This window comes from Bombina bombina, chromosome 3 (assembly GCF_027579735.1).
Source record: "Bombina bombina isolate aBomBom1 chromosome 3, aBomBom1.pri, whole genome shotgun sequence".
Classification (NCBI taxonomy): Eukaryota; Metazoa; Chordata; class Amphibia; order Anura; family Bombinatoridae; genus Bombina; species Bombina bombina.
Window position 1 is genome coordinate 217,080,979 of NC_069501.1, and position 14,005 is coordinate 217,094,983.

Sequence of the window (14,005 nt, forward strand, 5' to 3'; positions counted from 1 at the left end):
ATAAACTACCAATTAACCCCTAAACCGAGGCCCCCCCCCCCCCCACATCGCAAAAACTTAAATAAAGTTTTTAACCCCTAATCTGCCGACCGGACATTGCCGCCACTTAAATAAATGTATTAACCCCTAAACCGCCGCACTCCCGCTTCTCAAACACTAGTTCAATTTTATTAACCCCTAATCTGCCGTCCCTAACATCGCTGACACTTACCTACATTTATTAACCCCTAATCTGCCACCCCCAACGTCGCCGCCACTATACTAAATTTATTAACCCCTAAACCTAAGTCTAACCCTAACACCCCCTAACGTAAATATAATTTAAATAAAACAAAATAAAATTACTATTATTACCTAAATTATTCCTATTTAAAACTAAATACTTACCTATAAAATAAACCCTAAGATAAATACAATATAACTAATAGTTACATTGTAGCTAGCTTAGGGTTTATTTTTATTTTACAGGCAACTTTGTATTTATTTTAACTAGTTAGAATAGTTATTAACTATTTAATAGCTACCTAGTTAAAATAAATATAAATTTACCTGTAAAATAAAACCTAACCTAAGTTACAATTACACCTAACACTACACTATAATTAAATTAATTACCTAAACTAACTACAATTAATTACAATTAAATTAAATAAAGTACGAATAAAAAAAAACTAAATTACAGAAAATAAAAAAATAATTACAAATTTTTAAACTAATAACACCTAATCTAATCCCCCTAATAAAATAAAAAAGCCCCCCAAAATAAAAAAATTCCCTACCCTATACTAAATTACAAATAGCCCTTAAAAGGGTCTTTTGCGGGGCATTGCCCCAAAGTAATCAGCTCTTTTACCTGTAATAAAAAATACAATAACTCACCACCCACACGCCCAACCCTATTCTAAAACCCACCCAATACCCCCTTAATAAAACCTTACACTACCCCCTTGAAGATCACCCTACCTTGAGACGTCTTCACCAAGCCGGGCACAAGTGGTCCTCTAGACGGTCCGAAGTCTTCATCCTATCTGGGCAGAAGTGGTCCTCCAGAGGGCCAGAAGTCTTTATCCAGGCAGCATCTTCTATCTTCATCCATCCGGAGCGGAGCGGGTCCATCTTGAAGCCAGCCGATGCGGAGCATCCATCCAGACCAACGACTACCCGACGAATGACAGTTCCTTTAAATGACGTCATCCAAGATGGCATCCCTTGAATTCAAATTGGCTGATAGGATTCTGTCAGCCAATCGGAATTAAGGTAGGAAAAATCCTATTGGCTGATGCAATCAGCCAATAGAATTGAAGTTCAATCCTATTGGCTTATCCAATCAGCCAATAGGATTGAGCTCGCATTCTATTGGCTGTTCCAATCAGCCAATAGAATGCAAGCTCAATTCTATTGGCTGATTGCATCAGCCAATAGGATTTTTCCTACCTTAATTCCGATTGGCTGATAGAATCCTATCAGCCAATCGGAATTCAAGGGACGCCATCTTGGATGACGTCATTTAAAGGAACTGTCATTCGTCGGGTAGTCGTCGGTCTGGATGGATGCTCCGCGTCGGCTGGCTTGAAGATGGACCCGCTCCGCTCCGGATGGATGAAGATAGAAGATGCCGTCTGGATGAAGACTTCTGGCCGTCTGGAGGTCCTCTTCTGCCTGGATCGGATGAAGACAATGCCCCGCAAAAGGCCCTTTTAAGGGCGATTTGTAATTTAGTATAGCGTAGGGAATTTTTTTATTTTGGGGGGCTTTTTATTTTATTAGGGGGATAAGAGTAGGTGTAATTAGTTTAAAAATTTGTAATTATTTTTTTATTTTCTGTAATTTAGTGTTTGTTTGTTTTTCGTACTTTAGTTTATTTAATTTAATTGTAATTAATTGTAGTTAGTTTAGGTAATTAATTTAATTATAGTGTAGTGTTAGGTGTAATTGTAACTTAGGTTAGGGTTTATTTTACAGGTAAATTTGTATTTATTTTAGCTAGGTAGTTATTAAATAGTTATTAAATAGTTAATAACTATTTAATAACTATTGTACCTAGTTAAATAAAAACAAAGTTGCCTATAAAATAAAAATAAACCCTAAGATAGATACAATCTAACTATTATTGTAGCTAGCTTAGGGTTTTTATTTTATTGGTAAGTATTTAGTTTTAAATAGGAATAATGTAGTTAATGATAGTAAATGTATTTAGATGTATTTAAATTATATTTAAGTTAGGGGGGTGTTAGGGTTAGACTAAGGTTTAGGGGTTAATAACTTTATTATAGTGGCGGCGACGTTGGGGGCAGCAGATTAGGGGTTAATAAGTGTAGGTAGGTGGCAGCAAATTAGGGGTTAATAAATATAATGTAGGTGTCGGCGATGTTGGGGGCAGCAGATTAGGGGTTCATTAGTATAATGTAGGTGGCGGCGGTGTCCGGAGCGGCAGATTAGGGGTTAAAGGGACAGTTTACTCAAACATTTTCTGCCCTTTAATTTGTTCCCAATGATCCACTTTACCTGCTGGAGTCTATTAAATTGTTTACAAGTAGCTCCTTTACCCTTATATTGGCATTTGAAATTGTTAATTTAGCATCTGGTATCCCCACCTATTCTGAAAGTTTGTGGCCGTGCGTACCAGCTATAGATAAGCTTTGTAAACACAGCCAGCAGAAGAAATTACACTCCCAGTGTTATAAAGCAGAGATAAGGTAAAAAAAATGTTGATTTTCCATTGTTCTCTCAAAGTACTGGTGATTGTTTTAAGGACAGATATAAGATAAAGAAGCAGGTATATGTGCACAATGTGATACAGTAATGAGATCTGATTATACCTACAATCTCAACCCATTTTATTAGGTTGTGGCTTCAAAACACAAAATCAGAGCTTTAATATACACAAATAAGCCTTAAAAAGCTAATTTTCATACATTTTTTACTCTGCAGTTGGTAAAAAAAGCAATTGTAAACACATTAAGGGAAAAACTATTTTACAGTTTACTGGCCCTTTAATAATATAATGCAGGTGGCGGCGATGTCAGGGGCGGCAGATTAGGGGTTAATAAGTGTAAGATTAGGGGTGTTTAGACGCGGGGTTCATGTTAGGGTGTTAGGTGCAGGCATAAAATGTATTTCCCCATAGGAAACAATGGGGCTGCGTTAGGAGCTGAACGCTGCTTTTTTGCAGGTGTTAGTTTTTTTTTCCAGCCGAATCTGCCCCATTGTTTCCTATGGGGAAATCGTGCACGAGCATGTTTAGACAGCTTACCACTACCGTAAGCAACGCTGGTATTGAGGTGAGATGTGGAGCTAAATTTTGCTCTCCGCTCACTTTTTAGAGGCTAACGCCGGGTTGAAAAAAACCTGTAATACCAGCGTTGTTTGTAGGTGAGCGGTGAGCTGGAACTGAGCGTTAGCAACGCACAGCCTTACCGACAAAACTCGTAATCTACCCAAATGTGTCTAAAATAAGGCAGATCATTTGTGGCCTAGAGACATAGCCACATAATCACTGTGATATAAATATCTCACAATTATATACATATTTTTTTCCAGCGTATTTTTTTATCTGAATATTTTTTTATTTTTATCATCAGATCAACATGTAAACTGATGTGAATACTTCTTTCCAGTGTAATATTGATATAGAATTAGTATTTCTTGCCCCAACATGTTTTTATGTATTTAATTAGTCTTACGCAGTGTTATAATTTACTTTCGGAACCCTAAGAAAAACATGGTTTGCCTGCAAACATTTATTCCTGTGGTCATTCTATTATTGTACAAGAAAGAAGAAAAGAAAAAAAAAAAATCCTTCCCCAGGAATAAACTTTTTTCACTGCTGTTTTTTGTATAAACATACACACATACTTTTTCATAGGGAAAAAACTTTCATTAATGACTTCATTTGAGTTCCCTTCAACGTTCAAATGTCAAAAAATTCCAAACTTAAGCCACTACCATACCATATTTATATATTTATGACATCACATGTGACATAATCAATGACATACAAATGTAATCAGTTCTGACATCACACATGACCACCTACAATATCATCAAAAATATTCAACAAAATAATATATGAGAATCTTTCTAATAAATGTATATGTAGAATTTTTTTAAAGATATTTACATATAAAATATGTGCATTTGTATACCTCGTTATCCGAATGTGGAAGAAAGCGGCGTTCGACTCTTTTCAGAGTTGGATTTCATCAATTGAAAGTGAAACACACTAAGATCTGTGCAAATCCAAAAAAATCTAAAAAGAGCTGAATGGCGCAAGCAGCTTCCTTCTTCCGCATTCGGATACTAACAAAGTATCCAAATGCACATATCTAATATGTGTGTATATATATATACACACAATACACTGAATGTAGCGTTGCGCTCTGCCATACCCCAAACAGCTGGCTGTCGGCACATAGGAGCATGGGGATAACGTCACTCGCCGGTCTTTGGAATGCACACAGATTACGCCGTTGTCCACAGCGTTAGACAGGAATAGATGCACAAGGAAGATGTCCAGGCACTCCAATATAAAACATCCAAATGCTAATTGATAGAAATCCTTTAAAATCAGGAGGTAAGTATCTACAACATAAGACACTGACTAACAGAATATATACATGAAATTGCAGAGAAAAAGGTCAGCTGGGTTCCCATGCGGCAGACATGTTTCGTGCCTGTATGCACTTGTTCACTGCTCATGGGAATACCAGTCTTTCCCAGCTTATATAGGCAGTCCCCTTAAAGGTGTACGCTTATACATATACTTAAAGACCTCAATTCTGCATAAACAGAAAAAGGCACAATATATGATATAAATACTATGATCATCATGTTAATTGTAACAAGCCTACATGGATCTAAAAAATATTAAAGGGACAGTTTACTCAAAAATTTTCTCCCCTTTAATTTGTTCTCAATGATCCACTTTATCTGCTGGAGTGTATCAAATTGTTTACAAGTAGCTCCTTTACCCTTATATTGGCCAGTGGCGGCTGGTGACTTTTGAAGATGGGGGAGCACTAGCCCTGCCCCTCAGATGGCTCCGCCCATTTTAATGTGTGTGTATGTATATATATATATATATATATACACACACACACACATACATACACACACATACATATACACATGCACACACACATACATATACACATGCACACACACATATACATACACACAAATACATATACACACACAAATACATACATGCACACCAGTGACGTGCGTTGAGCTCAGATGCTGGTGAGGCACCGGCTGTGATACCCCCAAGAAACACACACACATTATATATATATATATATATATATATATATATATATATATATATATACATACACATACATACATATGCACATACATACATATATACACAAATGCACACCAACATACACAGATATAAACTCATACAAACATATACACACACATAACAAATACACTCATACATACACACTATGGCAAAGTCTGACAAAGGGGTTAATAGTTATTCTGAAATAGGAATCCCCAACCCCCAGCAACACATTTCCCATGTGTTTTTTTTTTTCTGATAACCTATTGACATCATCCTCATGACAAGCAGGTTAGAGATAGATAGCAGGAAGGGAGATGCCACTTTGCCTTGAGAGGGAATGGAGGAAATGAGAGCAGGGAGGGGGGAGACTACCAACAGAGTCAGACACAGCTACTTTGAGTCTTTGATTAGCATATATTCATGTAACGGAGTGTGAACAGCTTCAAACATCTAAGGCACTACTGACAGCATATAATGAATGTTTGTTACTCACGAGTCACGCTGTCTCCAGGGTCCTGTTCTAACTCCACTAACATACTTCCTACAGCAGCGCAGCACGCAGTGTAAAATGATTCTGCTGACCTCTGTCTTAGATGCAATAATAAATTTAGGGTTTTTGAAGGCAAGTGTCAGGGGTTTTTATGAATGAACTAAGGCTATAGTAACTGCCGGGTACCTCCTTGCTGTGCCTCATCCTTTCCCTCAGCGTCCTCTGCTAACAGGGCAGGCCAACCAGTTTAGCTAGAGAAGGAGCCAGTCTCATGGCTCTCTGTAGTCAAACTTATCATAGCGGTAGCGTTTTATTTCAGTAATTCAGAACAGTAAAATATAAGCCATAGAAGAACAGGACACAGCAAAACACTGTACTTTTTAACTAGAACCGTGTTTTGCTTTGCCTTGTTCTCTGCCTTATATTTTACTTAACTGGAATAAAAGCCACTTTTTCACTTATGTCATTTCATTGATTCCGCTAATAAACAGTGTCAATAGCGGGCGTTTAATTAGAAATAGCTCAGGACAGGAAAAACAAAACCAAAGCTGCTTTGGTTTTGTTTTTCCTGTCCTGAGCTATTTCTAAATAAGCACACAAGTAGTGTTTCTGACAATGGAGGGTGGGGGTCAAACACCACGTGGCACTGGCTCTATTTTAACCCTGATGAGCCTGCTTTTACACTGCACGGTGCTGCTGGGCAGAGAGAGACTGCAGATGAGATGGCTGCACAGGGACTGTGCTGCTAACTCTCACTGTGGGCTGTCGTAATGAGCATAGGAGTAGGACATATAAAAAAACATGTTGTGACCGGGCTACTTGTTAACACTCACAGTTTCAGCAGCTAGAAGTTCAGTCTGTTCAGCCAACGCATTAAACATCTCTTCTGTTCTCTGGGCCAGTTCTAACTGCAGCTACACAAGGCATCCTAGCGGCAAACTCCTCCCCCCCCCTTTCAAAAGCCCTCTCATAAAATTTAATATTACTTGGTAGTTACGGCGTAACTGTTACGCCCCTGCCTCCTCTCCTCCCACACACATAGTCAGCTCAGCTCTTAGTGTGCGAGTGTCACGTGACAGCTGGCTCCCGCACACTAAGAGCTGTGCGAACAGGAAGGCTATGGGGCTGGCCTGTAGGTGGCGCTGCAGTCAATGCAGTTTTAAAGTGGAAAGTGATTTTGCCTATACTTCTATATATCGCACGTGCGATACATAGAAGTATAGGCAAAACAGCCCTTTCCACTTTCAGGTTTCATCAGCCTAATATGCATGATGATTATAGTTACACTGCACAGTCTCACAGTCACAGACACAGACACCACACAGGAAAATAATACATTTATAAATAAATATAATATAAAATAATATAAATAAAAAATAAAAATAAAATTTTTCATAATTTTTTTTTCTAATTTTTTTTTTTTTCTTCTGCTCATTTTTCCCCCCCTCCTCTGCCCCCTGGGGGTTCACGTGCGACAGTGCACATATGGAGGAGCCTCCACTGATATTGGCATTTGAAATTGTTAATTTAGCATGTGGTATCCCCACCTATTCTGAAAGTTTGTGGCCGCGCGTACCAGCTATAGATAAGCTTTGTAAACACAGCCAGCAGAAGAAATTACACTCCCAGTGTGATAAAGCAGAGATAAGGTAATAAAATGTTGATTTTCCATTGTTCTCTCAAAGTATTGGTGATTGTTTTAAGGACAGATATAAGATAAAGAAGCAGGCATATGTGCACAATGTGATACAGTAATGAGATCTGATTATATCTACAAGCTCAACCTATTTTGTTAGGCTGTGGCTTCAAAACACAAAATAAGAGCTTTAATATACAGAAATAAACCTTAAAAAGCTAATTTTCATAAATTTTTTACTCTGCAGTTGGTAAAAAAAGCAATTGTAAACACATTAAGGGAAAAACTATTTTACAGTATACTGTCCCTTTAATGTATATATTTGCAAAAATTCATACATAACCAGATAATGCCATTGTGTATTCAAAAGTATAACCCTATAGGCTAGTTCAACAATACCTTTACTATATTCAAACACATATGCATTCATTTGCCTGGTTTAATAATTATTGATTCCAGCTATGTAGGGGTATTGATAATGCTCATATGACACAATATGAGGAACAGAGAGATCTAAACACAGAGGTCAATATCTCTTCTAAAATGTAACCCTTGTGGTACAGTACTGTTAAGGGTAAAAATCCAAAATGTTTCCCTGAGACCTAACTTTGTCTGCCTATCTCCCCCTCTTTTCCATATGGGGACATGGTCAATCGCCTGCACTGTTATCAAATTGATGTCTGAATTGTGGTTCTCCCTAAAGTGTTGTGCTATGGGAGTATCTGATTCTATGCCCTCAATAGACCTTAGGTGTGCTAAAAACCTGTCCTTTAGGGGTCTCTTTGTTTTTCCAACATATTGTTTATATACCACAAAGGTATATAAGTAGAACGGAACCCTAGGAACATTAATCCAGAGGGGTTAGCCGTTGTGGAGCTTATTTCATGAAGATAATAAGTTTCTTTTAAACCGCAAGCACTACTGACTAAAGAAGGAAATCTGAGCAGCACCGATATCACCAGCCAACCACCTAAAGTGTTTCAAGCAGAACGGAATCCTAGGAACATTGATCCTGAGGGGTTAGCCATTGTGGAACTTGTTTTTCACAAAGACAAAAAGTTTTTTCTAAACCGTAAGTACGGCTGATTAAAGAAAAATATAAAGGAAATTTGGATAATACCGGTAATACCAGCATACGAACTAAAGGAATTACACAAGAAATAACAACTGTTACAAAGTAACCATTATCATAAGATTCAAGCATAACAGACATTCTTAAGAACCAACATAATGCTATTCCCACTAATCAAAGACTTTAGTAACATACAAAACCTATGACAAAATATCTACACACTTGTCCGTTCTGGTAAATCTGTTAATATTAACTCTTCATAATATTGGATGTTTTGATAAAGTACTAACTGAAATTAGGTGTTTATTTTTTAATAAGTAGTATTTGTTCGAAATATTACCTTACAGATTGTCTTTTAATATTGAAATAATTTTTTACCAATTGTCTTAAAATAAGTTTTTAGAGTGTGTATTCCCTTCTTATTAAGAGAATTTTTTATAGATATTTGTACTACTTAAATTTATCAGCAGACACCGGTGTCGATATACATATATAATTTTAATGATCTCATCAATTTTATATTTTACCATTGTGGTATTTTCAAGTCTGATGTTTTTTAAAACAGTTTGTTAATATAATGAATAAATGTATTTTCTTTCTTAAAGTGAAGGTCAATTTTCATCAATGAGTGCCCGGTTTTTAAAAATACTTTTAAAAACAGGGGCACTTTCATTGATGAAAATTAACATTGTCGTCCCCAGCGTTAGACAGGAATAGATGCACAAGGAAGATGTCCAGGCACTCCAATATAAAACATCCAAACGTTAATTGATAGAAATCCTTTAATTTCAGGAGGTAAGTATCTACAACATAAGACACTGACTAACAGAATATATACATGAAATATGTATAAACGTACACCTTTAAGTGGAGTGCCTATATAAGCTGGGAAAGACTGGAATTCCCATGAGCAGTGAACAAGTGCATACAGGCACGAAACATGTCTGCCGCATGGGAGCCCAGCTGACCTTTTTCTCAGCAATTTCATGTATATATTCAGTTAGTCAGTGTCTTATGTTGTAGATACTTACCTCCTGATTTTAAAGGATTTCTATCAATAAACGTCTGGATGTTTTATATTGGAGTGCCTGGACATCTTCCTTGTGCATATATATATATATATATATATATATATATATATATATATATATATATATATATATATATATATATATATATATAACATTTATTTTATTTTTCTTTAAAAGTAGATTTACAATAAATGAATCCATTCCAAACTAACACTCAACAGAATTATTTAAGTAAATTTAAAGGCATGGTAAACACCTTGTAATTATAAGACATTTCTTTTGTGTTGCTATAGAATAACATTTCACCCAAGTTTAAATGTTTTTTTTCTGCAATTATTTTTCAGTAGCCAAACTCCACCCACCATTTGCCTTATTTGGAGGAGCCAATCTCGGCAATAGTTTACAGACAACAAGGCTAACCACTGTCAAAAAGTTAGTTTTGCAGATGTTATATGATAAAGCCAATTAGGGACATATTTAGCCTTGACAAGTCAGAGCATAAGAAATTGCCTAATTGCCTAATTTTCAGAGCTAAACTAAATGAAAATAGGCAAAATAAATAATGAAAGTATATTGCAAAGTTGTTTTATTTTGCACAACTAAACATGTTATATAACAGCATCAAGGTGTTTACTGTCCCTTTAAGCGGATGTTTTAGTGTGGGCAGAATAATCAGAACATTCACAATACATAGAACTCCAAATATTCAAGCATAATAATTAATTTATGAAATATATAAAGCTAGAAGTCCATACCATTTTTTGTAATAATTCAGTCAAATAAGTTTATACATTTTAGAAGAAGTTTTAGAAAAAAAGAAAATTGCTAGTTTTCCTGGTTCCAAATTCAAGGCTAAGAAAAAAGACAAAAAAAACCTCTTCACATTTATTTTTAACTGTTTCATTATTTTATTTTTTATCAACTTTATTTGTCATTTTTTCCCCCGTTAAATCCCTTACAATCATTATTGTTATCCATGGAAAAACACATTTTTGTGCAATTCATTTGAATTTAGATGTTTGGCTTTCTCTTCTCGTGCATTACAATACATTAGAAGTGGGGTTAATTAGTTATTAATGCAATCTAATCAGGATACCATTTGTGTATACTAGGAGTGGGTAACATGCAAACAACAATCTTTCCAAAAACATTTCTAATGGCTATTTAAATATATTAATGAGAAATAAAAAATACCCAGAGAAATGTTTTTTGAAGAACGTGACACAGACTCAAGTTTTAAAAACTACATGGAAATGTGTGCGAACACTACACAGCTCTTCTAATGGATTAGACAGAAATTACTTAAAGGAAAATGAAATGCAAAATTCTATTATCAAATGCTCTTCTTCTCTTGGTATCTTTAGTTAAAAAAAAGCTCAGGAGTGTGCACGTGTCTGGAGCACTATATGACAGCAATTTTACCAGAATGTTATCCATTTGCAAAACCACTAGATGGCAGCACTATTTCCTGTCATGTAGTGCTCCAGACACCTACCTAAGTAACTATTCAACAAAGAATAGCACAGAAATGAAGCACATTTGATAATATAAGTAAATTGGAAACTTTTTAAAAATTGTAGGCTCTGTCTGGATCACAAATGAAAAAAAGTGTTTTTTTTTATCCCTTTAAGATATTTAGTGATTGCCAAAAATAATTGAGAGAAATCAAATACGGACACATAACACTTGCACCCAAAGTATATAAATTATTCTAATCTTGAATAGCTAATTTAATGTGACTATATACACTGTTTACTTGTATATTTGTGTTACTGCATTGACAGTACAGACACAGACCAAATGACTATGCAAATAGCAGTTTGATAATTAGAAGAACTAATTTGGAATTAAATGTATATTTTGTGTATGGTTTAATCACAAACAAATCTCTGTTAAAGAAATTTTGCATAGAGAATTTGTTAACACATTTTTACATGTGTCTATGTTAGACCAAGATAATACTTCTCTGTGTGATTTTGTAATGGAATACTGCAAATGAGATGTATTCAAACAAAGCAGGAGAGAGAGCAATTAGCTGCTTTACTAAACTTTCATCCCAGTCAATACATATAGTATTTTTTTATATTTTAATTTGAATAGAATGCATCATACCACAGACTAAAATGTTCTAAACTTTTAAGAAGATTCACAGATATTTTTTATGTATGGTTTAAGAACAAATAAATGCTCAGTTAACATCTATCAAGGTAGAAAATGTCCGTCCAGGTAAGGACCCAAGGATTGAGAAATGGCGTGACCCAGGGGCGTATTAAGGCATAGGGCAGCAGCTTTTTAAGGGCAGCAGAATTTTGAGTCCCTAGGGCCAAACTACTGAACTTAGGGCCGGGTGACTAAATCAACCAATTACTAAAGACTTAAATGGCTGGCCCGGCTATTGCTATCCTATAGGATTGTATGTGGGTGCGCATGACGTGGTGACAGTGGAGGCGGAGCTCACTGGCCTGGACTGAGAGGGAATGCGGTATTCTTCCTGGCTCCACCGCGTGATTGAGACTCACACAGACTACACAGTGCAGTGTGCACTACAACGTGACCATTGTGAAACAGCATATGCCTTTCTCCCTTCAATACATCTTCATTAGGCATTAAAATACTTAAACGGATTAGTCACTAAATACTTGTACATTTACTGTTTGTCTGTCTGTCATACATGCAAAGAATAAGTATTTATTGCTGAATCTATACAACTATGTGACTTAAAACACAACTGAAAATATGTTGTATGCATTTAATACATTCAGAAAAAATACAAGTATATACTTTATTATGATTGTATCATGTGACTTTATCCCCTAGGATACAATTCCTAAACCTATCATAACTACTGTTGTATTTTTTAAGTACTTTTAAAGGCCAGTTTGTATATTCATTACATATTTATCCAAGCAGATATTTTGCTTAAATAACTGTCAATCACCAAAGAAGATGTTTAAAGGGACATGAAACCCAAATTTTTTTCTTTGATGATTTAGAAAGAGCATTCAATTATAAACAACTTTTTAATTTACTTCTATTATCTAATTTGCTTCATTCTCTTGATATTCTTTGCTGAAAAGCATATCTAGATATGCTCAGCAGCTGCTGATTGGTAGATGCACATAGATGCATGATGCGTGATTGGCTCACCCATGTGCATTGCTATTTCTTCACCAAAGATATCTAAAGAATTAAGCAAATTAGATAATAGAAGTAATTTGGAAAGTTATTTAAAATTGTATTCTCTACCTGAATCAGGAAATCATTTTTTTGGGTTTAGTGTCCCTTTAAGGTTAAACAACTACCTACTGACAAACTATCATACAGTGAAGGATATTTTTTTCTGATATAAACACTTTAATCATCTGACTTGCAAAATAATGTCTTAATATATATATATATATATATATATATATATATATATATATATATATATATATATATATATATATATATATATATATATATATATATACAGGGAGTGCAGAATTATTAGGCAAGTTGTATTTTTGAGGATTAATTTTATTATTGAACAACAACCATGTTCTCAATGAACCCAAAAAACTCATTAATTTCAAAGCTGAATAGTTTTGGAAGTAGTTTTTAGTTTGTTTTTAGTTATAGCTATTTTAGGGGGATATCTGTGTGTGCAGGTGACTATTACTGTGCATAATTATTAGGCAACTTAACAAAAAACAAATATATACCCATTTCAATTATTTATTTTTACCAGTGAAACCAATATAACATCTCAACATTCACAAATATACATTTCTGACATTCAAAAACAAAACAAAAACAAATCAGTGACCAATATAGCCACCTTTCTTTGCAAGGACAATCAAAAGCCTGCCATCCATGGATTCTGTCAGTGTTTTGATCTGTTCACCATCAACATTGCGTGCAGCAGCAACCACAGCCTCCCAGACACTGTTCAGAGAGGTGTACTGTTTTCCCTCCTTGTAAATCTCACATTTGATGATGGACCACAGGTTCTCAATGGGGTTCAGATCAGGTGAACAAGGAGGCCATGTCATTAGATTTTCTTCTTTTATACCCTTTCTTGCCAGCCACGCTGTGGAGTACTTGGACGCGTGTGATGGAGCATTGTCCTGCATGAAAATCATGTTTTTCTTGAAGGATGCAGACTTCTTCCTGTACCACTGCTTGAAGAAGGTGTCTTCCAGAAACTGGCAGTAGGACTGGGAGTTGAGCTTGACTCCATCCTCAACCCGAAAAGGCCCCACAAGCTCATCTTTGATGATACCAGCACAAACCAGTACTCCACCTCCACCTTGCTGGCGTCTGAGTCGGACTGGAGCTCTCTGCCCTTTACCAATCCAGCCACGGGCCCATCCATCTGGCCCATCAAGACTCACTCTCATTTCATCAGTCCATAAAACCTTAGAAAAATCAGTCTTGAGATATTTCTTGGCCCAGTCTTGACGTTTCAGCTTGTGTGTCTTGTTCAGTGGTGGTCGCCTTTCAGCCT

At 35.8% G+C, this 14,005-nt stretch overlaps 1 protein-coding gene across 1 annotated transcript in view; it reads left to right on the forward strand.

Moving 5' to 3' along the window:
• The window catches only part of TMIGD1 (transmembrane and immunoglobulin domain containing 1), a 121,504-nt gene that overhangs the window by 95,934 nt on the left and 11,565 nt on the right, over window positions 1–14,005 (forward strand). The window lies entirely within an intron of this gene.